A 24,461-nucleotide genomic window follows, 5' to 3' on the forward strand; every position below is an offset into this window, starting at 1 on the left:
AAAATGATTAAACCAGATCAACTCACAAAGCTAAAATCAGAGCAAGAAAACAAATTCGAGGCAACATTTACCACATTGTTTTTATGAAATACGAGAGAGTCCCTGAGGGTTCATACAACTCAGGCAGGCGGAGTTCCATCTTTACACGGGTGGTGAATTGTTTAATAATACACCCTCTCTCTTGGCTAATCACCAATATGCATTAGCTTGTTGGAGCTTTGGAGATTTTTACATTTAGACAACAGACTGTTTTAATTTTGTATGACTTTATTTACTAGCACAATAACGATGTCATCTTACCCTACAGGTAAAAGGATAAGTAGGGATAATTTTTTGGAGATAAATGTGTTGATACGTGTCTAAAGAGTTACAATTTAACAATTTGAATTCTGGGTAAAAATTCTAAGGAAATAATTCTAGAGATGTTCAGATATCTAGATAAAAGGATTTCTACAGAATTATTATTATTTTATTATTATTACTATTACTATTACTATTATCTTAAGTGAGAGGAGGGGAGACAGAGAAACAGACTCCCAGATGTGCCCCAACCAGGATGCATCCAGCAACCCCCGTCTGGGGTCAATGCTTGAATCAACTGAGCCATCCTCAGCCTCCGGGGCCAACACTTGGACCAACCAAGCCACTGGCTGCGGGAGGGAAAGAGAGAGAGAAGTGGAGGAGGGAAGGGAAGAGAAGAAGATAGTTCTTCTCGTGTGTGCCCTGACCAGGGATTGAACCCAGGACAGCCGCACACCAGGCCAACGCTCCCAAAGAATTCTTTTAACAATGAAAATTGGAAAGCTTTAAATGTGCAATAATGGGAGATCAATCATTCTATGTAGCCATTTAAATTCATGTTGAAGATGCATCTATAATTAGATGGGAGAAGCATTTCATAAACACAATGTATAGAGTCTCATTTTTGTAAAATGCTTTGACTAGTTGAAAAATAAAACTCCCATGCAAAAGATTCAGAGATTTCCAAGCAAAGAAACCTTTGCTATTAGGGGAACCTAGTTCCTGGTTCTAACTCAAATTTGCTACATGACTAGGGAAAACTTACTTTTCCTTCCAGACCTGTTTTTTCATATGAGGAGGTTGACTTAAATGATCCCTTCCAAGAGTAAAATACTATATGATTCTTTAATTGTATGCATTCAAAATGATAAAAATTACCTTAGGTACATAGTGCAAATTCAGTGTGAATGACTACTTTGTGCAAATCACTATGGTAGAGACTGATCAAAAGCTCTTATGTGATTGCCACACTCTAAGATATATTGATAATCAAGTTATGGGAAACCAATTTTCATCTAATAGCAAAGGCAGGAAGCCAAGGATGCTAATCAATTAAACTATCTACACTTGAAGAAATTTTATCTTGCTGATAAAGCTAAGACAGACATGAGTTCTGCTTATTTCACATCTTTTTTTTTTTTTTTAGGTCAGAAGAGGGGAGGTAGTGAGGCAGACTCCTACATGTGCCCCAACCAGGATCCACCCAGCAACCCGGCTTGGGGCCAATGCTAGAGTACTGAGCTATTTTTAGTACCTGAGGCTGACATGCTAGAATCAACCGAACTATCCTCAGTACCCAGGGCTGATGCTTGGACCAATCAAGCCACTGGCTGCAGGAGAGGAAGAGGGACAGAAAGGGGAGAGGGAGGGGAAGAGAAGCAGATGGTCAGTTCTCCTGCTTGCCCTGACCAGGGATCGAACCCGGGACATCCTTATATCGGGCTGACACTCTATCCACTGATCCACCAGTCAAGGCCTCACAGCATAGTTTTAATAGCTCTGTTTGTTTCATCCCTCAACTTTCAGACTATTTTAATCCAGCCTACATCTAATATTGCTGCTTTCAAGGTGCAAGGTGTGTTCATTTACTGATCTATGCAGATACCATTTCAAGAATCAAAATTATTTCTTATTGTTCTGTAAGAATAAGCATTTCTAGACTTTTAATTAAAGGTCTAAGATAAGATGCAAAACATATTTTGACTTTTTTATAACCCTTTCCTTTCTTTGGTTTCTCCACTTTCTTACTTCTTAGCTTCCAGATTCAGTTGTCGGTTTCCAGTGTTTCCACTGAACGTTGTATGTGTGTAGAATTCAGGAGTCCCCAAACTTTTTACACAGGGGGCCAGTTCACTGTCCCTCAGACCGTTGGAGGGCCGCCACATACAGTGCTCCTCTCACTGACCACCAATGAAAGAGGTGCCCCTTCCGGAAGTGCGGCGGGGTGTGTGTGTGTGCAGATAAATGGCCTCAGGGGGCCGCATGCGCCTGCGGGGGGCCGTAGTTTGGGGACACCTGGTAGATCATTTCCCCTTGCATCTGCAGTGCAAGGTTAATCACACTGCATCTCCGGCCACAGGGATGCTGCTTCTACCAGCAGGAGCCGCAAGTCAGGCGAGCTAGCTCCAGTGCCCTCCCCACAGTACGTGACCGTGTACAAGTCCCCTCACATCCCAGGTCTCAGTTTTCTCATCGGCTATGTAACACAAAAAGGTGTGAAGACGGAAGGGGTTACTTCAGGGAGGGCAAGCTGGAAATGCCCTCGAGAGCCAAGCAAATGACACAACGAAGGAAGGGGCTGGGGGGCATACTCCAGCTGAAGGCAGCAGCTGTTACTCCACTTCAACCAGACATCGAAGGCTATGTCTGACTTCTCTCTAGGGACACCAGAAATGCAGGGGATTTTTTTGTCATTATTATTGTTGTTGTTTTATTTTCTAGTGAGAGAGAGACAGAGAGAGGGACAGGCAGGAAGGGGAGAGAATGAGAAGTATCAATTCTTTGTTGTGGCACCTTAGTTGTTCATTTGATTGCTTTCTCATATGTGCCTTGACCCGGGGGCTGCAGCTGAGCCAGTGACCCTTTGCCTGAACTGGTGACCCCTTGCTCAAGCCAGTGACCTTGGGCTCAAGCCAGCGACCTTTGGTCTCAAGCCAGAGAAAATGGGGTCATGTCTAGGATCCTACACTCAAGCCAGCGACCCCGCGCTCAGCCTGGATGAGCCTACGCTCAAGCCAGCGACCTCAGGGTTTCAAACTTGGATCCTCTGCATCCCAGGCTGATGCTCTATCCATTGAATCACCTCCTGGTCAGGGAAAATGCAGGTTTTTACATGAAATATCCCAATTAATAGATCAGGGGTCCCCAAACTTTTTACACAGGGGGCCAGTTCACCATTCCTCAGACCATTGGAGGGCCGGACTATAAAAAAAAACTATGAACAAATCCCTATGCACACTGCACATATCTTATTTTAAAGTAAAAAAACAAAACGGGAACAAATATAACATTTAAAATAAATAACAAGTAAATTTAAATCAACAAACTGACCAGTATTTCAATGGGAACTATGCTCCTCTCACTGACCACCAGTGAAAGAGGTGCCCCTTCCAGAAGTGCGGTGAAGGCCGGATAAATGGCCTCAGGGGGCTGCATGTGGCCCGCGGGCCGTTTGGGGACCCCTGTACTAGATGGTGACCAGTCATTCCATATTTTAATGAGGGTAGCCAGACTAAAATATCCACACCCTAAATTCATTTTGTAAAACAAGGGTTTGCCACTTCTAATCTGGAAGAATATAAGGCCCATTCCAGTTTAAAAGAGTCTGTCACTGTGGACTTGTCTCAGTGCTTTTATTCACACAGGACACTTTTGTCACACCATCAACAACAAGCATGTGTGAAGCACCTGCGGTAGATAGAACTTAAGCTTGTCACTGGAGAGGCGACACATTCATACACAAAGCCCTTATCGGACACGGATACCAGGGAACATTCATCCTTTGAGTGCAACTCACACGTCTGTCCTCTGACTCATCCCGCGCCATGACCCCCACCCTCGCAGACGAAGGGCCTCCCTCTTCCACCGCACGGGCACAACACTCCCTTTCGGAACGTGCTACACTGTACCACTGCATCTCAGAGTCCACCACCCCAACGAACTGGGAGTGCGCTGAGGGCAGAACATGCCTCTTTCTTTTCATACCCCAGGGTCTAGGCGGGGACCTGCCACTTTCTTTGCAAAGAAGTGACTTTTCCCAGCAGGCACACAGAGCACAGCAAGAGCCCATTATGTGCCACTTCCATCGAGAAATGCAGAGTTCGGCCCTGGATGGTGGCTCGATGGATGGAGCATCGGCCCAGTGTACAGACATCCCAGGTTTGATTCCTGGTCAGGGCATACAGGAGAAGTGACCATCTACCCCCCTTCTCTCACTTATCCTCTCGAGCAGCTAGTGGCTCAGTTGTTCCGAGCATGTCTGCCTCAGGCACTAAAAATAGCTTGGTACTCATGCATTGGACCTAGATGGGGTTGCTGGGTGGATCCCAGTTGGGGCATAGGCAGGAGTCTGCCTCACTATCTCCTCTCCTCTCCTCCTGCAAAAAAGAAAGAAAGAAAGAAAGAAAGAAAGAAAGAAAGAAAGAAAGAAAGAAAGAAAGAAAGAAAGAAAGAAATGCAGGGTTCGAAGGAAACTCCATGCTGCGGGCTGGGAAAAGTGGTTGTGAGAAGAGATGGAGTTGGGATGAGAGCATATATCCTACACTGAATCTCTAAGAGGCCACAGCCAGAGAAAAAAGGCTCCTCCCTCAGGGTCTGAGTCTGTACTCCCCAATCTGGGTAGAACTAGTATCATGTGGCAGGTAAGTTATCACCAAGATACAACTGGGGTCTCTTTTCTCCCCAGATGTAGGAAATCGCCATGGGATCTCAAATTCGAAAGCATTAAGAAAAATCTAAAATACTCCTGTGAATGCTCGGGGCTCCTGCTCTCAGGACCTCTACTTCCCCTGGGTTTTGGCTTCACATGTGCTTTCTATGTCTGTCACCACACTGACCCAGACATGACAGGGCTGCTGCTCTAATTCCCACACCCGCACAGGTGGCCACAGCTGGCCAAGGTCACTGAGGATTTGTGATGGACACACACGAAGCGCTCACAGGACCCGATTGTAAGCTTTCCTGGGATCACTTCCTCATCCTGCAGCCAGTCAAGCTCACGTGTGCACAAAAGCTATATGTCTACCTCCAGCAACTTCCGTTACTGCACAGGTAACTGTCCCAGCTCCCTCCATGGACCTCCCTCTCTCTACTTCCTTTATTCTTTCCTCAGCCTATAACAATCCTCCCTCCCACCCCACCCCCTGAACCAGGATCCAAAAAATTCCAGTTCCCTCTCTTTTATTTTTTTAAGTGAGAGGAGATGAGATAGAGAGACAGACTCCCACATGCACCCTGACCAGGATCCACCTGGCAACCTCATCTGGGGCTGATGCTCAAATCAACAGAGCTCTTTTTAGTGCCTGAGGCTGCTGCACTTGGATCAACAGAGCTATCCTTGGTACCTGGGGCTGATGCTCAAATCAATCGAGACAGCTGACAGCTGCGGGAAAAGAAGAGGGAGAGAGAGAAAGAGAGAGAGAGAGAGAGAGAGAGAGAGAGAAGGGGGAGAGAAGCAGATGATCATTTCTCTTGTGTGCCCTGACCAGGAATTGAACCCAAGACAGCCATACACCAGGCTGACACTCTATTTACTGAGCCAACCAGCCAGGGCCACAGTTCCCTCTTCTTGCCTTTGCTCCTTTTTGTGGTTTGAGCCCTGGCCAGCTCCCACTGCTCAGTCCCTCCCCCTCATCCCAGTTTCGTGCCCATCACAGACTTTTCTCAAAAAAGGTCACTACTCCTTAGGAAGACGTATGCAGCCTACGTCCCTCACAATGAGTCACAGAGCCTATGGGACGTACAGGACATCCGGGAGACTGCTGCCGGCCCAGGAAGGCACCCCGGGGCGCAGCCCGCACAGCGCTCACCTGTGACATCGAGGCTGCAGAGCTGGGAGCGAGCACACCGGGCAACTTGGTGGAGGACCAAATAGCGCAAGTCGGGGTCTTTTTCTTTAGGTTTCCTGAGATGTTTGGAAATGTGACAGCAAGGCTATATGAACCGACCTCTTCTCCATGTCTGTTCCATTTTCTTGAGACCAGATCAGGAGAAGAGGAAGGAGGTTTCCTGAGATTGATTCAAAGAAGGAAAGACTTGAGGGAATTTGGGTGAAATCTGTCTTGTCTTTCTGTTTTTCTGTGGGATTGACAATACTGTAACATCTAAAAATCTCATGATTTAGGCACTGGCTGAGAGGGAAAGCAGCCCTCCAGCCTCAGGCCCAAATGTGACCCAAGTGACAGAAAGGTGGGGGTAGGAAGGGGCCTTACTGCTCCAAACGGTTCCCTTTGCACTTAACGTGTGAGGAGCCAGGGCGCGGTGCTGTGGGGCCTCGTGTTTAAACACAAACTTCTGCAATTAGCCTCTCTACTTCACTGGTGCTTTAATCCATTCTCTGAGCTAATGCAGTGTTTCCAATATGATCCCACAGTGTCTTGGCAGGGGACGGCCATGATGTCATATTTGAACTATTCATTATGAGTCTAATATGTGAAGGGAAATGGCTGTTCTTTTCTGGCTCCAGGTGTGATGGCAGCATGAGCAGTCTCTATCCATCTCAGAGTAAATCAAGACCAAAAGGCCCATCATTTCCCAGAGCGGGCTGCTGCAGACAGCCCCCATAAATTAGGAGTCGCTTACTCGGTGGGTACGTAGACTCAGTCATGATTTTTAGGAGTAGGATAACTGTGATCAAATTCAAGGCTCTACTGACAGAAAAGAGGGAAAGAGAGTCAGAGAAATAAGAGAACGGACTCCGTCTCTGAGATTTGGATTCCTGTGTTTATTCTCAGGAGTGAGGGAGGAGATGGAGGGGAGCCAGAGGAGCGGAGAAGCAGAGTTATCTGCTGCATGGGCTCTTTCCAAACGGGTCCCGGGAGTCACAGACAGTCCTGGAAGAAACTGAGGGGCAGCAGAGGTGGGCGGTGACTTGGCCAAGTCTCCCAAGTGAGGAGTGAGGCAGACCAGAATGAGATGGGAAAGCTCATTTTTTAGTCTCCAGTCCACGGTCAATGGCCCACATCCACCCGAGTCCTGGACGCCATCTAGTTCAGGAGAGCGGAGGCCTGGGGGTTGCCTGCACCGCGTTTGCTGCACCTGAACTAAGAGCGGCTCTTGGAGACTGGCATGGGCTTGGGCTTTCTGCAACTACCTGAATCAACCCAGGATGAGGACCTCGAGGTCAGGTCAGTGAGCACCTGACCGAGCCCCACCCTCAGTTCAGCGAGCCCTGGGTTCCCTCTCAAGATGACTGGGCCAGTCCCACCTGCCCACCCATCTCACAGGAGCAAGTGAGGAGCAAGTATGATGAGAAACAGAGACTGCTCATCGGGGTAAAGTGTAACATCAGTGAGCCCTAACCGGTTTGCTCAGTGGTAGAGCGGCTACCCGTTGTGTGGAAATCCCAGGTTTGATTCCTGATCAGGGCACACAGGAGAAGCACCCATCTGTTTCTCCTCTCCTCCCCCTCTCCCTCTCCCTTCTCTTTCTCTCTCTCTCTTCTCATCCCACAGCCATGGCTCAATTGATTCGAGTGCATTGGCCCCAGGCACTGAGGATGGCTCCATGGAGCCTCCACCTCAAGCACTAAAAATAATTCAGTTGTGAGTATGGCCCCAGAGGAGCAGAGCATCAGCCCTAGATGGGGACTGCCAGGTGGATCCCTGTCAGGACACACGTGGGAGTCTGTCTATCTCTCCTATCACTTAAAAAAAAAACAATTAAATTAAAAAGTGTGACATAAATGTGTGGGATTGACAGTGTGGCTATTGTCACTAAAAGCATAATGCAGGAGGTCTTCCTAGAGGGGGAGCAGGGGCTCTAAGCTCTGGGGGCATGTGGAGCGTGGCAGCCGAGAGAAGAGGGAGAGCCGGAGACCAGGCACCTCTCCCGAGGGAGACCAGGACCCAGGAGCAGTGACAGACAGACCAGCCTGCAGGGCCAGCCTTCTCACACAGGATCCTGGGGATTTCCCAGGGGAGGGGGGGATGCCCCCTGCTCCATGCCCAGCTGCAGGAAAGGTCAACCCCAGAAGCCAGATACACATAGAGTCACAGCTCACTCAGTTTCAAAACCATCACAAAAGGCAAAAATCACGAGTCAACTTTTACCTCGTTACCAACCCAATAGGTCTAACAAAGCCATTTTACTTTATTTTAATTTATTGACTTTAGAGAGAGAAGGGGAGAGAGAAACATCGATTTGTTGTTCCACTTATTTATGCATTCACTGGTCGATTCCTGAATGTGCCCTGACAGGGGATTGAACCCGCAACCTTGGCATGAGGACGACGCTCTAAACACCCGAGCTTCCCAGCCAGGACAAGCTCATTTAATTTTTAGGATGGGAACAGCTTGGGTCTCCCTAGTGCAGCTCCTGATGAAACAGCTGGCTAATATTTCAGCCCACATTGTCCCACATTGTCCGAAAGGCACACACCTTAAAGGTCAGAATCACACTCGGGGGTCCTGGAGACGAGACAGGGCAGAGGGCAGAGTGGGCGACACATCATGTTCCTCAGCCCCTCGTGCAGACGGCAGACAGCTCACTGCCGAGCAGGGTGGCAGAGTTCTCCCCACCACTCAGACTGCTCCCTGCCTGTCTCCCGTCCCGCCTCCCCTCCTGTGGATCGCTGAATGGGCGTGTGGACATCCCTTCTCTGAACAAGTCTCACCAGATCACTCAGCTGTGTTTACCGCTGACCTCCCTTAGGCTTGAGTCAATGGGGTCAGGCGGGGTCAGCTGGGATACCCAATGGGGGGCTTGTTCACCTTTAGGATGGGGGCTCCAGAGAGCCAGCTGGGCGCCTCTGCCTTCAGACCCTGCAGGAGTCCCAAGGCAGAACTTGTATCAATCTCTGGGCCAAACGCCCGCTCCAGTTAGAGGCTCCTTCTCTTATTTCTTCTCTGATGTGAACTGAACTGTCTAGCCTGGGGAAACCCCTCCCCTTTCTGGGGCCTGGAAATTGGATAGATGCTCTAAGCATCTCCCGGCTCTAAACTAACATCCTACCTGGACCGATCATGTGCTGACACGGGCTGTGACTGATGATTTCAACATGCGAACGTGCCCGTCGACAGCAACCCAGCACGACGTCTCTGAAATATTCTAAAAGCATCCATTTAGCACCCATTATTGCCAGACTTTGTCCTAAGTGCTTTAGAAATATTAATTCTCTTTAATTCTAGTTACAATTCTTCCTCCCTTCCCTGGGTGGAAGGCACTGTTATTACACCCATTTTACTGATGAGAAACTGAGGCACAAAAGAAAGTAAAAAGCTTGCCCAAGATGATGATACCGCTGCTTGGACTTTGCTGACATGTCTGCTCAGACTCTGATGTGACCCACACCAGGGGACAGGGATGGAGGACACGGTGCCCAGGGAGGGGCAGGAAGACAGCAGGGAAACACGCCCAGGACTTCCCACACTCAAGCTCCTGCCTTATCCTCTTCCTAGCAGTTCTCACAGTCTTTCTTTCCAAAAGACATAAAGGTACTTTGCCAACATAGGAAAAGGAGGTATGAGTGGGGCTTGAAGTTCCACGGGTCCTCTTGCTGTGGGACTCCTCCGAGCCTTTACTCCCCGAATCCTTGTGAACGTCCCCAGGGGGACAGAATGCACCTTCTCTCAAACAAACATGTCTGATGCTGGGGCCCTTTTTTTTCAAGGAGTATCCCAAGGGACAAAAGCTCCATCACACACACTTTGGGCCCTGGCTGGGTGGCTCAGTTGGTTGGGGTGTTATTACTATGTGCCAAGGTTATGGGTTTGATTCGCAGTCAGAACACATACAGGTATCAACCAACGAACACGGAGATGAGTGCAACAACAAATCAGTGGTGTGCTCCCTTCCTTCCTCTCTCTCTCTCTCTCTTAAAAAAAATTAATAAATAAAAAATAAAAAAAGCCTCACCATATTTTGCAACTACCAGAAATGTAAATTTGATGTATATTAATGACATCCTCCCATCATCCTCCCCTTTCTTTTTTTTTTATTCAGTGAGAGAAGGGGAGTTGGAGACATAGACTCCCGCATGCACCCTGACTGGGATCCACCCGGCAAGCCCACTAGGGGATGATGCTCTGCCCATGTGGGCTGTTGCTCCGTTGCTCAGCAACTGAGCTCTTCCTAGCACCTGAGGCAGAGACCAGGGAGCAATCCTCAGCTCCCGGGGTCAACTAGCCATGGCTCCAATCGAGCCATGGCTACAGGAGGGGAAGAGAGAGAGAAAAAGAGAGAGAGGGGAGAGAGGGGGAGGGGTAGAAAAGCAGATGAGCTCCTCTCCAGTGTGCCCTAATCAAACCCAGAATATTCACACTCTGGGCAATGCTCTATCACTGAGCCAACTGGCCAGGGCCCATCCTCCCCTTTCCTGAACATATCTATCTGCTACTCTGTACTATGTGTCAATACCTCGCCATAACCCCACCACCTGTGGGTATGCTCCTGGGGTGAGTCCTCTCTGGAACATCTTTTTCTTCTTCTTCTTGAATTGATTGATTTTAGGGAGACAGAGAGACAGAGAAGCATTCATTTGTTGTTCCACTTAGCTCTGCATTCATTGGTTGCTTCTCATGTGGGCCCTGACTGGGGATGGAACCCACAACCTTGGCGCTTTGGGACAAAGCTCTAAACGACTGAGCTAACCGGGCTTACTCTCTGGAATATCTTCGTCATCTTCACAGTAATGAGCACAGTGTCTGGCACACAGTAGACACTCAGCTGTTTCCTGAGTGAATAAATGAGTGTGTTCAAACCATTTCCACATGGGAACAGCAGAAAAGTTTCCCAAAAAAAGAAAATGAAAGCTGAGAGCACCCATGTTGGTCTGGATTTCCATGATGGGGATGGTGTGAAACACAGCAAAGTTCAAGAGCAACAGCTTGTTCTCCCATGAGAGCTGGTTTGCTGGGAACAAAAACATTAGCAGGAAAAGCAAAACAGGCTGCAGGTGACTCAACTTTTAAAACTGTAGGGGACACTGAAGACACACTTGCCTGAGCCCCACATTTTGATTTTTATTACTATTTTTTTCTTCTTTCCCAAGTCAGAGGAGGGGAGATAGAGAGACAGACTCCCGCACGCACCCTGACCGGGATCCACATGACAAGCTCCGTCTAGGGCCAATCCTCACAACTGAGCCATTTTTAGCGCCTGAGGCAGAGGCTCCAGGGAGCCATCCTCAATGACCAGAGCCAATGTGCTCAAACCAACCGAGCCATGCCTGGAGGAGGGGAAGAGAGAGAGAGAGAGAGAGAGAGAGAGAGAGAAGGGGGAGGGGTAGAGAAGTAAATGGTTGCTTCTCCTGTGTGCCCTGACTGGGAATCGAACTCAGGACTTCCACACACCAGGCTGATGCTCTACCAGTGAGCCAACCAGCCAGGAATGAGCCCCATATTTTATAAGTGGGGAACCTGTGGCCTACAGATACAGAGTGACATCCTCCAGGCTGAAAAATATCAATTCTCAGCCTTTAATAATACTATCAAGGCTTTAAATCCAAAGAATCATTCCAAGCTGAACTCCTGAAATTATTTTTAAGGAAATTCATTATGGATAAGCAGGGAAAAAAAGTCCATTTCTTATAAAATTCTCCCCCTCTTTGGAAAGCGGGGGGGGGATTATCTCATTCAGAGGCGCGAAAGGGCAATTTTGCTGTCAGTCCCAAGCTTAGCAAGCTGTCCCTCTTGCCTGACCCCTCTCCAATCAGGTTACTTCGTCCCAAGCTGGGATCCAGGCTGCCTAATGGGACAGTGACCTGTAAATGCTAAGCCGAGTTTCCACCAGTCTGCACCAAGCCCACAGAAGGCACAGCCTGCTCAGATTATCTTTCACCCGTCTTGGTTAAGAATCAAAGTAAAAATCATGTTTTTTTGTTTGGGTCTAAAATAAACCAGGAGCAGCTGACTTCCTCGGCCTAGGCACAAAACTGCAGTATGAAAGGCAGACAGACACAAAGGCCGTGAGGACAGATCTTTTCTTGGTTTCCTATGGAATATCATGTTACCTCCCCCCGGCCCGAGGCTCTGCTCTCCCCGCACTCAGCGGAGGAAACCTCAGCCAGACGCGGGTGGGCGGGGTGAGCGCTGCTGCCGAAGCAGGGCCTCGCCTGACCCCAACACGCGACCGAGCTCCCCGCCGGCTCTCTCCAAGTTCTCCTAAGGTCAAGGGTATTTGTGTGTGGGTAGGAATGTCTGCTGACAGCTGCGACAAACAAATGGGAGTTCCCATACACTGTTCTCTGGAAGAAGTCATGAATTGAACCAGATACTCTTAACACCTAACTGAGTAATTCCGTCACATTGTCATTGCTTACCAGAAGGCTGACTTACATGGTGAATCTGGGCCAAAAACATGGAGAAGAGGCACAAGGAAAAAAAAAATCTAGATCTTGATAAGGAAGAGTAAATGGGGCCCTGGCTGGTTGGCTCAGTGGATAGAACATCAGCCCGGCGTATAGACATCCTGGGTTTGATTCCCAGTCAGGGCACACATGAAAAGTGACCATCTGCTTCTTTCCCCTGCCTTCTTCCCCTTCTCTTCCTCTTCTCCACCCACAGCCAATGACTTGGTTGGTTCGAATGTTGGCCCTGGCGCTGAGAATAGCTCAGTTGGTCTGAGTACATTAGCCTCAGGTGCTAAAAATAGCTCAGTTGATTCAAGCATCGGCCCTAGACAGGGGTTGCTGGGTGGATCCCAGTCAGGGCACATGCAGGTGTCTGTCTATCTCCCCTCCTCTCCCTTTAAAAAAAAAAAAGAGTAAATGGTAAGTAGAATTTGTAGTCTCACATCTATGAGGGACAGTGTTTGTATTTTATTAAATACTTCTCTTTATATTAAGCACTTCTATTAACCTCTTTGGATCCTCACAGTGTGGGTGGTGGTGACGGTAACCACCCCCACTGTAGAGCTGCTGAGGCTCAGGGAGGTTACAGAAATCACCTAGGTTAGTCACAGAGGCTGACGTGGCAGGGACAGGGCAAGGCTGACCTTCTCTGCCCAGTTCCCACAGCAATGGGCAGGTTCTGTTGTGCGTACACGACTTCTACACAGTACTGATCAGGTTCTGCCCTCTTCAATGTGACATCCCAGTGTCCAGAGACTAAGCCACCCAAGGGATGGCTTTGGTGAGTGATTCTATCACAAGAGGAGCCCGGCCTGGTCCCCAGGCACCCTGCTGCCTGCAGGGAGCAGTGACAGCCAGGGGCTACATGCAGACAGCTTGCAGCACAGGTCTCCTGAAGCCGCGGTTCCATTCAAGGGAATGGTGACCAGCTCTATCTTAACAGCAGAGCACAGCTAGTATTGACTTCTGTGGCTATGCACTGAAAGGGAACCAAAATTCAGAGAAAAACAGCAACATGCAGTTCAATCACTGCCCTGTTAATTCTCAGCTGTTATCAGCCAGCATTTAATCTACCTCTGACTTCCTGTCACCCCAACTAGATACAGTCTTCCTGGGCAGCGCCTGCCTGGGCACAGACACGGCTCGGGCTGTAGGGCCTGGTTGGTGCTGCTGCCACCCCTGCCCAGCTCCATTCCGGGTGTGAAAGCCTTTGCCCACCCAGTGCCTGCGCACAGTCCACCCCCCGGGCCAGTCCTGAGTGAGAGAGGGTGCGTGTGGAGCCTGGCCCTCTCCTCGGGAGAGGAACAGAAGGAGTTCTGCTGCTGCAGATCTGCACGTGGGTTCGCACAGACGCACGCACGCACGTGCACACACACGCACACACACGCACTCAGCCCAGAATGTATAAAGGGTCAGCTCAGACCCCAAAGCGGGACCCTCATCTCCTTCCCCAAGGGGAGGGCCGCAGCTGCGATGGGAAGGGCGAAGCAGCCGTGCAGAGACCTGGGCAGAGCCGCTTTCCGTCACTCCCTCCAGGGTGGCGGCCAGGGTGCTGCCCATAGGCGAGGATTATCACAGACACACTTCACAGGGTGTAAGATAATACAGCTTAAATATTATTTTATGTGTCAGCTCATAAAAAAAAAAAAAAAACATTTTCAATTAAGCTATGATAAGCCTTAAACTGTAAGAAGTACCCCAATTTCAGAAATGTTGAAATGAGGGAAAGAAGTCTTAGGAATGATAAAATAGTCTGTGTTTATTTTGTGGGTGGGAGTAAGAGGAGAAGGAGGAGAAAGAAAAAGAGAAGGAGAAGGAGGGGGGAGGGTGGGGAAGGAGGAAGAGGAGGGGGAGGAGGAGGGCAGAGGGAGAAGGGGGGAGAGGAGGGGAAGGAGGAGGAAGGGATAGAGGAGGAAGAGGAGGAGGGGGAGGGGGAGGGGCAGGGGGAGGGGGAGGGAGGGGTGTAAGGGGGAGGGAGGAGGGGGGAGAGAAAGGAGGGGGAGGGAGAAGGAGGGGGGAGGAGGAAAGAGGGGGAGGGGGAGGGAGGGGTGTGGGGGGAGGAGGGGGGAGAGAAAGGAGGGGGAGGGGAGGGGGAGGGGAGGGGGAGGGGAGGGGAGAGAAGGGGGAGGGGAGGGGGAGGGGAGGGGGAGGGGAGGGGAGAGGGGAGGGAGAGAGGAGGGAGAGGGGAGGGAGAGGCTCCCCCGGAGGAGGTACTTGGTTTGCTCAAGGTCACACAGCCTGTGGGAACCTAGGATGCAAATCCAGGGAACTCATTCCAAACTCAAGGTTCTCTTTACAAAACAATTCCACGTTTTACCTGCCACATGCCATATTCAACCTTTCCAACAGGCCTTCCGAACAAAGCAGGCCCCCTTAGGACACTGACGCCACCACAGGGATGGCGGCAAGGAATGGCCTCCGCCTGCCCCCCTCCTTCCGCCACCGACTGCCTCACTTGCTGAGGTCTCCCTGCTCCTGGGCTTGGACGCACCAGACGCGCCAGCAGCAGGTCTGCACTCTGAACCCGGGACGTTCAAGAGACGTGGAGGCCTCTGTTTTCATTTTCTAGCGCAATAGACCAGAACTCTCAACAGACAGACAGTATGGTTATTTGGAGCCAGATAACTTTTTATTGTGGAACCTGTCCTCAACATCCCTGTGCCCTACCCACTAGAAGCCAGTAGCACCCCCCAAGTGTGACCATCAAAAGTGTCTTTAGACACCCCTCCCCAGTGCCCCATGGTGGAGGGGTGGGGCCTAATCAGCCCAGCCGAGGACCTTTACAACTGACCTTCACCCGTCTCTGATTTACTTTTTTTTTCAAGACATCTCAGCACTCCACATTATCAGTGTACCACCTTGCCTGTGGCCTCATCACAAACTGGGGGGAGGAGGGAAAGTGGATTCCAACAGTGCCATGAGTCCATGGTGACTGTAGTTTCCAGTAAGGCAGGACAGGCACCAGGTTCAACTGCGGTTTTTCCCTCTTCCCATCCGGCATTCAGTCAACATCGTATTACTTGATGAGCTGAAGGAGAAACTCACACTTTCATAGCTCGATACTAACAGCTCTCAGGGAGAATCCAGCTTTTACTGTTTTTTTTAAGCTTATATATTTTTTTTGTTCTTTTTTTTCTTACAGATTGATTGATTTTAGAGACACAGAAAGAGGAAAGGGCGGGGGAAGCATTCATTTGCTGCTGTTTCTCTTAGTTGTACACTCATCGATCACTTCCCATACGTGCCCTGACCGAGGATCGAACCCACACCTTCGTGTGAACTTCATCTTCTTAAATGCAACTAGACACATGCAGCCAGTGTTTAATGTGAAAGACAAAGGTCCCGGGCAGGTCACATCCCAGGTGGGTGGACTTGAGTTTAAAGATGTCTCTTTCTTTCCATTTCCACTTTCATAACTCCACCAGTCTAAACAATGGCCGGGGCTAAGTTAAATCTGGAGTGCAGGCCCTGGCCAGTTGGCTCAGTGGTAGAGCGTTGGCCTGGAGTGCAGAAGTCCCGGGTTCAATTCCCGGCCAGGGCACACAGGATAGGCGCCTATCTGCTTCTCCACCCCTCCCCCTCTCCTTCCTCTCTGTCTCTCTCTTCCCCTCCCGCAGCCAGGGCTCCATTGGAGCAAAAGATGGCCCAGGCGCTGGGGATGGCTCCATGGCCTCTGCCTCAGGCTCTAGAGTGGCTCTGGTCACAACAGAGCGACGCCCTGGATGGGCAGAGCATTGCCCCCTGGTGGGCATGCCGGTGGATCCCGGTTGGGCGCATGCGGGAGTCTGTCTGACTGCCTCCCCGTTTCCAGCTTCAGAAAAATACAAAAAAAAAAAAATCTGGAGTGCAGCAGCTTGGTTTACAGGTGAAGGAGTTAAATCTTCTAGCATAGGATTGGAGATACAGGTTGGGTTTTCATTTCCTCCTTTTCAAAGCAAATCCTTGAAGCATGAATTTAGGAATAAGTCTAAAGAGTCTTTGGATAATTTTAACGATGGTTGGTTCGTATTACCTTTCTTGTCAGCTGCCCGGAGGCACATGGACTAACACTACAGGAAGGCTAAGCTAGCCCACGAGACACTGGAGATGAAGGTGCAGCCAGAAAAACAGCAGCTTACTCTGGTTTGCATAGTTGGTATTTTTTTTTCTATGACTATGGAAATGACCCCCACAAAATTATTATAGAAAGTGCAGCGGTGGTCCAGGAAACTGAGAAAATAAATATGCAGTCATGGAAGAGCGTTTCTATTAAGTAGAAAAAAGAAATACATTCATGACCCATTTATTCCTTCCTTCATCCATTTATTTATTAGCCATTATAAAAATATTTACTAAGCTGCTACTTTGGGCCAGAGAAGGACGGGGGAGATAACAGAAGCAATTTATACAGGACCTCGGGAAGCTGACACAGGCTGGGAAAAGACAGTAAGAGGCTGAGTGGGTGGTTCTTGAGATGTGAAGCATGTATGCGGCATGGGTACTAATAATCTGGCCTGTGGGAAGGGCAACTCCCTGGAGATAGCTATCTTTTTTTTTTTTTTTTTAATTTAAGTGAAAGGAGGGGAAATAGAAAGATTCCTGCATGTGTCCCAACCAGGATCCACCTGGCAACCCTGTCTGGGGCTGATAATTGAATCAACTGAGCTATATTCAGCACCTGAAGTGGAGGCTCCATGAAGCCATCCTCCATGCCCGGGGCCAATGCACTCGAACCAGTCAAGCCATGGCTGCAGAAGGCAAAGAGAGAGAGAGAAAGAAGGGGAAGGTTGAGGGGAGGAGAAGCAAATGGTCGCTTTTCCTGTGTGCCCTGACCAGGAACTGAACCTGGGATTTCCACACGCCAGGTCGATGCTCTACCACTGAGCCAACTGGCCAGGGCTGAGATAGCCATTTTTAGGTTGAAACTGGAAGGGAGGGTCACTCCAATGTCACAGTTAAATGATAAGGATGGGGAAAGTATTCCAAGAAGAGACCCTCAAACCACAGACTGTTGGAGGGTGACAGGACCTGAGTCACCCCATAACAGAACATTTTCATTTTAAGAATTGGAAACCTGAAGTTCAGAGCAGATGTTGCCCTGCATGTAACTCACGGAGCTGGAAGTGAGCTAATCAATGAAACTCTCTTGACTCATCCTGCGGAGTTTACCCAGGGAGCTCCCACACAGCCAGAAGGACAGGCTAGCCGATATCTTCTGATTCATGCATTCTTGCTTTCACTCAACTATTTATGGACGACGTCTGTGTATTTCTGATGATCACCCACAGGTTCTGCCTTCAAAGACCTTGTAGCAGAGCATAATAATTAAAGATAGAAATTGCTAAGCACAAAATGAGGGGTGACCCCAGACACGAGAGGATGCGGAGCCTCAGGAACCCTTGGTCGTTGTTGGTGAGAATGCAACACAGTGTAGCCAATTTGGAAGACTGAGTGGTTTCTTATAAAATTAAATACATTCTTATATGATGCAGCTCCTTAGTGTTTATCCAAAGGAGGTGAAAACATATCTCCACACAAAAATCTGCACATGATTTGTAACAACATATCCATAATTGCCGAAACTCAGAAGTAACCAAGATGCCCTTCAGTAGGTGAATGGATAGACAGTGGTCCATCCACACAATGGAATATTATTCAGCACTAAGAAATGATCTATCAAGCCACGAGAGACACTGAGTTACTTTAAATGCATATAAGTGAAAGAAGCCAATCCGAAAAGGCTACATACACACTTTATAATTCAAACTCGATGACGTTCTGGAAAAGGCACAACTATGGAGACAGTAAAGGATCAGCATGTGACAGAGATCAGGGGAAGCACGAATGGGCAGAGCACAGGATCCTTAGAGGAATAAAACTACTCTCTATAATATTTTAATAGCCGAACACTATTAAATAGTAACCTATTTAATAATAGGTTACATGTCAGTATACATTTGTCGCATAAAATGTACAACAGCGAGAGTGAACCCTGGTGCAAACTACGGAGTCTGGGTGACGACGATGTGATGTGTAAGTTGATTAATTGTGACAAAAGCTCCCACTGGTGGGAGGTGTCGATAGGAGAGGCTATATGTGTGTATGTGGGTGTGGGTGTGTGTGTGGGGGGGTAGGGTGGAGAGCATATAGGAAATCTCTGATCGGTTTTTTTCTGTGAACTTAAACCAGCTCTAAAAAATCAAGTCTATTAAAAATAAAAGATGGGTGCGGTGAAGAGCCAACATTTGAACAGTGCTGAAAAAGTATATGAATTAGGAAAGAATTAGCTGCTGGACTGCGGAGCTCCCCAATCAGCGGCTTCCAAAATAGCAAAGTTTTAGTTCTCTCACTGAGCAGCAGGAGATGAGCGTGTCGGTCAATTCTGCACCTATAACCACGCTCTCAGCACCTGGTCTAAGATGAGTAGAAGAGTCCGGAGTCCGGGGTCCAGCTGGTGGGAAGAAGGAGAAGGCTCCTTCCGTCTTAGTCCCTCCAGAAGCGAAACATCACCTGCTCTCACAGTCCACGGGAGAGAGTGGAGCCAAATGTCCTCGCCTTGCCGCAAGGTGCTCTGGGAAATGCGGTGCCTGCACAGGCAGCCTGGGCCCCGCTACACACCTATTACTACACATACAGGGAAATGGGAGCATGAGGGCGGTCGGCCGTACCCAGCACCAAAGGGAACTTCAGCTACACAAAAAATAAATAAGACCCTTCTCTACTCCTCCAGATTCTAAGTCTTGAATAAACCCAAATCTAGTCCCAAAGTCAGAAAGGCACATCCTTGGGAAGACACCCCATGCATGTCCACGTGAACATCACTCCGTCCCTGCCCTCCTTTCGGTCTCCTGTATCTCTGGCTGAGTCTCTCTACCGACCACTTCACTGTGCCTGTAAGGACGTTCCATGATTTCCCATGCCCAGGAGAAAGAACACCTTCCCTCAACCTCATCTCCCCTTTCCCTGTAGCTATGTCTCTACGTCCCTTCCTCTCTAATTCTTTTTTTTTTTTTTTTTTTTACATGAGAGTAGGGAAGATACAGACACAGACTCGCACATGCGCCCCGACCAGGATCCACCCGGTGACCCCCATCTGAGGCCAATGTTCTGCCCATCTGGGGCCATGCTCGCAACCAAGGTGTTTTTAGCACCTGAGTCAGATGCTCCATGGAGCCATCCTCAGGGCTCAGGACCAACATGCTTGAATCAATCAAGCCATGGCTATGGGAGGAGAGAGAGAGAGAGAGAGAGAGAAGTGGGAGAGGCAACGGGGAGAAAAGCAGATGGTCATTTCTCCTGTATGCCCTGACCAGGAATCGAACCTGGGACTTCCACACACAGGGTCAATGTTCTACCTCTGAGCCAACTGGTCAGGGCCCCAAAATTCTTTTTTTTTTTTTTCATTTTTCTGAAGCTGGAAACAGGGAGAGACAGTCAGACAGACTCCCGCATGCGCCCCACCGGGATCCACCCGGCACGCCCACCAGGGGCGGTGCTCTGCCCCCCAGGGGGCGATGCTCTGCCCATCCTGGGCGTCGCCATATTGTGACCAGAGCCACTCTAGCGCCTGAGGCAGAGGCCACAGAGCCATGCCCAGCGCCCGGGCCATCTTTGCTCCAATGGAGCCTTGGCTGCGGGAGGGGAAGAGAGAGACAGTGAGGAAAGCGCGGCGGAGGGGTGGAGAAGCAAATGGGCGCTTCTCCTATGTGCCCTGGCCGGGAATCGAACCCGGGTCCTCCGCACGCTAGGCCGACGCTCTACCGCTGAGCCAACCGGCCAGGGCCCAAAATTCTTAAGAGTAACTCTGCAGTCTGTATTCAACCCTGCCATTTCCTGACCGTCACGTCTCACCATCGCTTATTCCATCTCTCTGCAGCATTTAGCGACACTGTTCGTGGTAACAGCTAATATTTATTGAGGTATGCACTGTGCCAGTCATTGTGCTAACTGCTTCTACACGTCTTAACCTTTGAACCCCTTTACCCATCTCATGCTTTTCACAGAAGACCTAAGCATATTGGAGCTCTAATACTTACTCCAAATAACAACAACCAAACACAGATCATTTCATTTTTCCAATGCCAGTGAAAGAAAATAAATATCAAATCTAAAATAGAGATAAAATGTTTGCCTCTTATCTGACAAGTAAAAATACACCTAATTCTCCCAAACAATCAAGTGGCAACTGCTACAAAGCCGCGCAGGGATGGGTCCTAATATTCTACTTAACTTTGCTTGCTGTGAGGCTTCATTTTGTGATAGTTTTGGTGCCACCACCCCCCCCCCAGATGAATAATGGGAGCAGCAAGAAAAACAAACAAACAGACAAAAAACACCCTGAGCTCGATGTAGATGCCACAGGCCCTGCAGAGATGGGGCGAGGCTCTGTGCTGCTGCTTCTCCGAGGGGGAGAGGCACAGCAGCCAATCAGAAAGAAGGCTCCGGAGCCACTTTGTTCCCAGCAGGGCAAACGGAGCAAAAGGAGCCCAGGGTTTAATTCCCTGGGAGCCAGAACCTTTCAGAGAGCGCCTTGCATAATTTCTTATTTAGGAAAGGTTTAAAGAGATTCGTGAAGTGTTTAATCCGAAACCCTGGAATTGTCCCAGCGGTGGGTATAGATTAGGGAACAGTTGACTTCACACATTGATATTCAAACTAGAAAGTCACAATTCTTCAGAAGTGGCAAGGCGATTGCAGAGTGACAGGACCCAACGCCAGCTGTGCAGGGGACAAGCCCCGCAGGCTCTCTCAACCTTCTTCAGGGGTCTCTGCAGCTATTGGCAAGCCGGCCTCCCGCTTAGTGGAGGGCCCTCCTGAGCCTTCGGATGCGCAGGACTTCACAGAATCAGCTCAGCCCGATTGCTCTATCGCCTTCTCTCTCTCTCTCTCTCTCAGCTGCCTTTTCTGTTCTGTTTCACGAGATTTTCATGCCACAGACTAGGAATGTTTGCACTTGGCAGGGAGCCCATGGCCATAAAATTCAAGAAGGGTTGTTTATTTATAAGAATCCTGCAGTTAGGGTAAATTCAATAGAATGTTTCAATTTAAAGTAAGCAAGAAACATTGAGTAATCCATCACTGATTTATATTTTCCATTGAGAAGATGGCATTTATCGCTATCTGCAAATAGCCACACACTCCCTCTTAGGGTTTGCCAAGTCCAACACCTGGCCAGGGACTGTCAGACAACCCTGAGAGGAGGCGAGCGCATAAATCAAATCTTGGGGTTTGGAGATGCCACGCAGAGAGCTACAGGAGATGCCCGCAGAACTTGGAAAGAGGGTGACTCCTGGTATCCAAAGTTAGAAGAATTGACTTTTCATGCTAATGGGGGAGCCTCACACAGAAGCAGTTCACTGAGAGAGGCAGTCTGTAAAGTGGGGTCAACAAGACCTGGGGAACCCAAGTCTGTGCCGTATCCATGGAGAGTGGTGTCGGGAGGTGGGGCTGGGGAGCGGCCGCTATTGAAGGAGGTTGGCAGTGGTTGTGGTCCGTAGGAATGCTGTGCGCACAAGCGGACCGGACAGCACCAAGATGGGAAGGGGGCCCACAGAAAAACACGTATGCGGTGCTGCAAGAGCACAAGTACTGGCTTCTGAGTTGGGAGACCAATGGCTGAGTCGCAGAATGCAGTCACAGGAACCCCAGCAAACTAATGCATGGCATTACTGGTATATGTTGTCGTCTGGGAAGCCAGACTGATCAGTCTCTTCCCTCTTTCTTCTCTGTCTCAACTCTGTGAAGAGTTGACAGCTTCCATGTTTACTCCACAGCCTCAACCCACCCACCAAATCCCAATAGGCCCATCAGAAACCCACATTACGGCACTCCAGGGGTACAATTCACAATGAGATGTATTCTGGCCAGATACTTATGACAGAATGGAGGAAAAGGGCAGAGGTATGACCAAGGTCCAGGCTCACCCTGGCTCTGGGATGAACTATGTCGTGATATTAACAAGAGTAATCTCACGCAGAAGCCTGTTTTCTGTATATGAAGAAATTAAGCAAAAAAAAAACAAAACAAAAAAACCCTTATAGACACAGACAACAATGCGGGTCCTGGTCGCTGATTCAGTGGATAGAGTGTTGGCCCCGTGTATGGATGTCCTAGGCTCAATCCCTGGTCAGGCCACACATAAGAAGTGACCTCCCCCTCTCCATGTGCTCTCTCCTCCCCTTCTGCAGCCAGTGGCTCAGTTGGTCCGAGAGTGGCCTCAGGCACTAAGGATAGCTTGATTGATTCAAATTTCGGCCACAGATGGAGGTTGCCAGCTGGATCTCAGTTAGGGCGCATGCAGCAGTCTGTCTCTCTATCTTCCCCCTCCTCTCACTTAAAGAAACAAACAAACAAACAAAAAAAGGATGAGGGGACTGCAGGAAGTAAAGAGGGAAGAGAGGGAGAAAAGAGTAGAGAGAGGATAGATGGTGATGGAGGAAGACGTGGGGTGGTGACCACATAATGTAGTATGCAGGTGATGAACAGAATTGCACACTTGAAACCTACATAATTTTATTAACAATGTCACCCAATAAATTCAATTTAAAAACTTTTTTAAAAAGAAACAAATACGACTGTGATACTTGCTGAAAAATAACACATTTTAAAAGCATGACAGGCAAAAAGATAATTTTAAAATTTCAGAAAGCAGTTTTAAAATGGGTTGTTGATTCGTGGTTCAGGAAGAAAAATCCTATGATGAGATAGGTAAAGCCCAGAAGCAAGGAATCCCAAACAATAGTCAGGTAAGTGCAAAAAAAATCATTTATCAACAGGTAGCCGGCCTCAGCCAATGGACTCTGAGTCAGGCATAGCCCTTGGCCAGGGGAGGAGGAATGAAAGAGACCAGGCCAGACACCGGTTCTAACTGGACATGAGATATACAGCGGCTGTCCTGCATAGGAAACAGAAAGAGTCATGGAGACAAAATAATGGTAATGAGAACTAAGATATTCAGAGGAAAAGAAACTTGGGTTCCAGAAGATGGGATACCACAGTCTGGCAAGTGATGGGAGGCCTGTAGTCTGTATAGGTGAGGAAAAATTATTTTTTCTCTACCCTCTGAGTTCTTGGCTGAGATCCCTGTAATGAGAGACAGAGTAACAAGAGAAACACAAACAGAAGTTTTATTAACATGTAGACCTAATGTATCTATGGTAGACAGATACCCAGGGGAAAATGAGTAACTCAAAGTGGTTGCTTAGAACTCTGGCTTATCTAACATCTTCAACAAGGAACAGTAAGTTTATGGAGAAATAATAGGACAAAGAGAAATAATTTGGGGCTTCCTAAGGCGGCCATAAAGGCTAGTTAGTAAAGCATGTTATGTAGATTCCTCTGGTGCCATCTTTAGACTGATGGGTCTAAGGCTGTCACCAGTGGTTAACTTTTATCTTTCATGGTAGATAAAATTTATGTAAATTTATACCCTGTTTTAAAGCAAATAGGGAAAGGGCAGGGAGTCTCTTCCCAATTGCCATCAGCTCAAGATAATCCTTATGCCACAGTGGCATGTTTTGGGGTGGCATACCTCCTACTCTTCATCTGTCTCAGATGTTTTAGTTCTTTTCCTGTAACAAACTACCACAAAATCTCAGTGACACAGAAATGTATTCATTTATTTAGCTCACACATTTGTAGATGAAGATAAAGTCAACTGATGTAGGGGGCTCTCCCAGTCTTGGTAGTGAAACTCCCAGGCAACTGCAGTTCAGCTGGGGACTGACTGGTGTCGGCTTGGCTGGGGTGTTAGACTGGGGTCACTCTGCCCTTTGTGTCTCGTATCCTCCTGGGACCAGTGGTCTATCGCAGGCTTGTTTTTCTCATAATGAAACCCAGATGTTCCAAAGAGCAAGCCCAATCGCAGCAGTGCATTTTAAACTTCTGGTACAGCCAAGTCCACTTACGTTCCACTGACCAAGTACAACATCAAAGGGTGGAGAAGTACACTCCACCCAAGAAGGTGGGGAGGCAGGGGGGTAGCGATGGGAGGAATACATATTATATTTAAAAAAATAAATTCAAAAGCTTTGAGGAAGAAAAGGAAAGTTGCAGAAAACAAGAACAAGGCCAATTAAATTGCCACTTTTTTCAGACAAGCCAGATTCCCCAACCTCTACTCTCAGACCGCAGGAGATAGAAGTCCAGATTGTGATACTAATATCTTCTCTTCCCA

This window comes from Saccopteryx bilineata, chromosome 7 (genome assembly GCF_036850765.1).
Source record: "Saccopteryx bilineata isolate mSacBil1 chromosome 7, mSacBil1_pri_phased_curated, whole genome shotgun sequence".
Lineage (NCBI taxonomy): Eukaryota > Metazoa > Chordata > Mammalia > Chiroptera > Emballonuridae > Saccopteryx > Saccopteryx bilineata.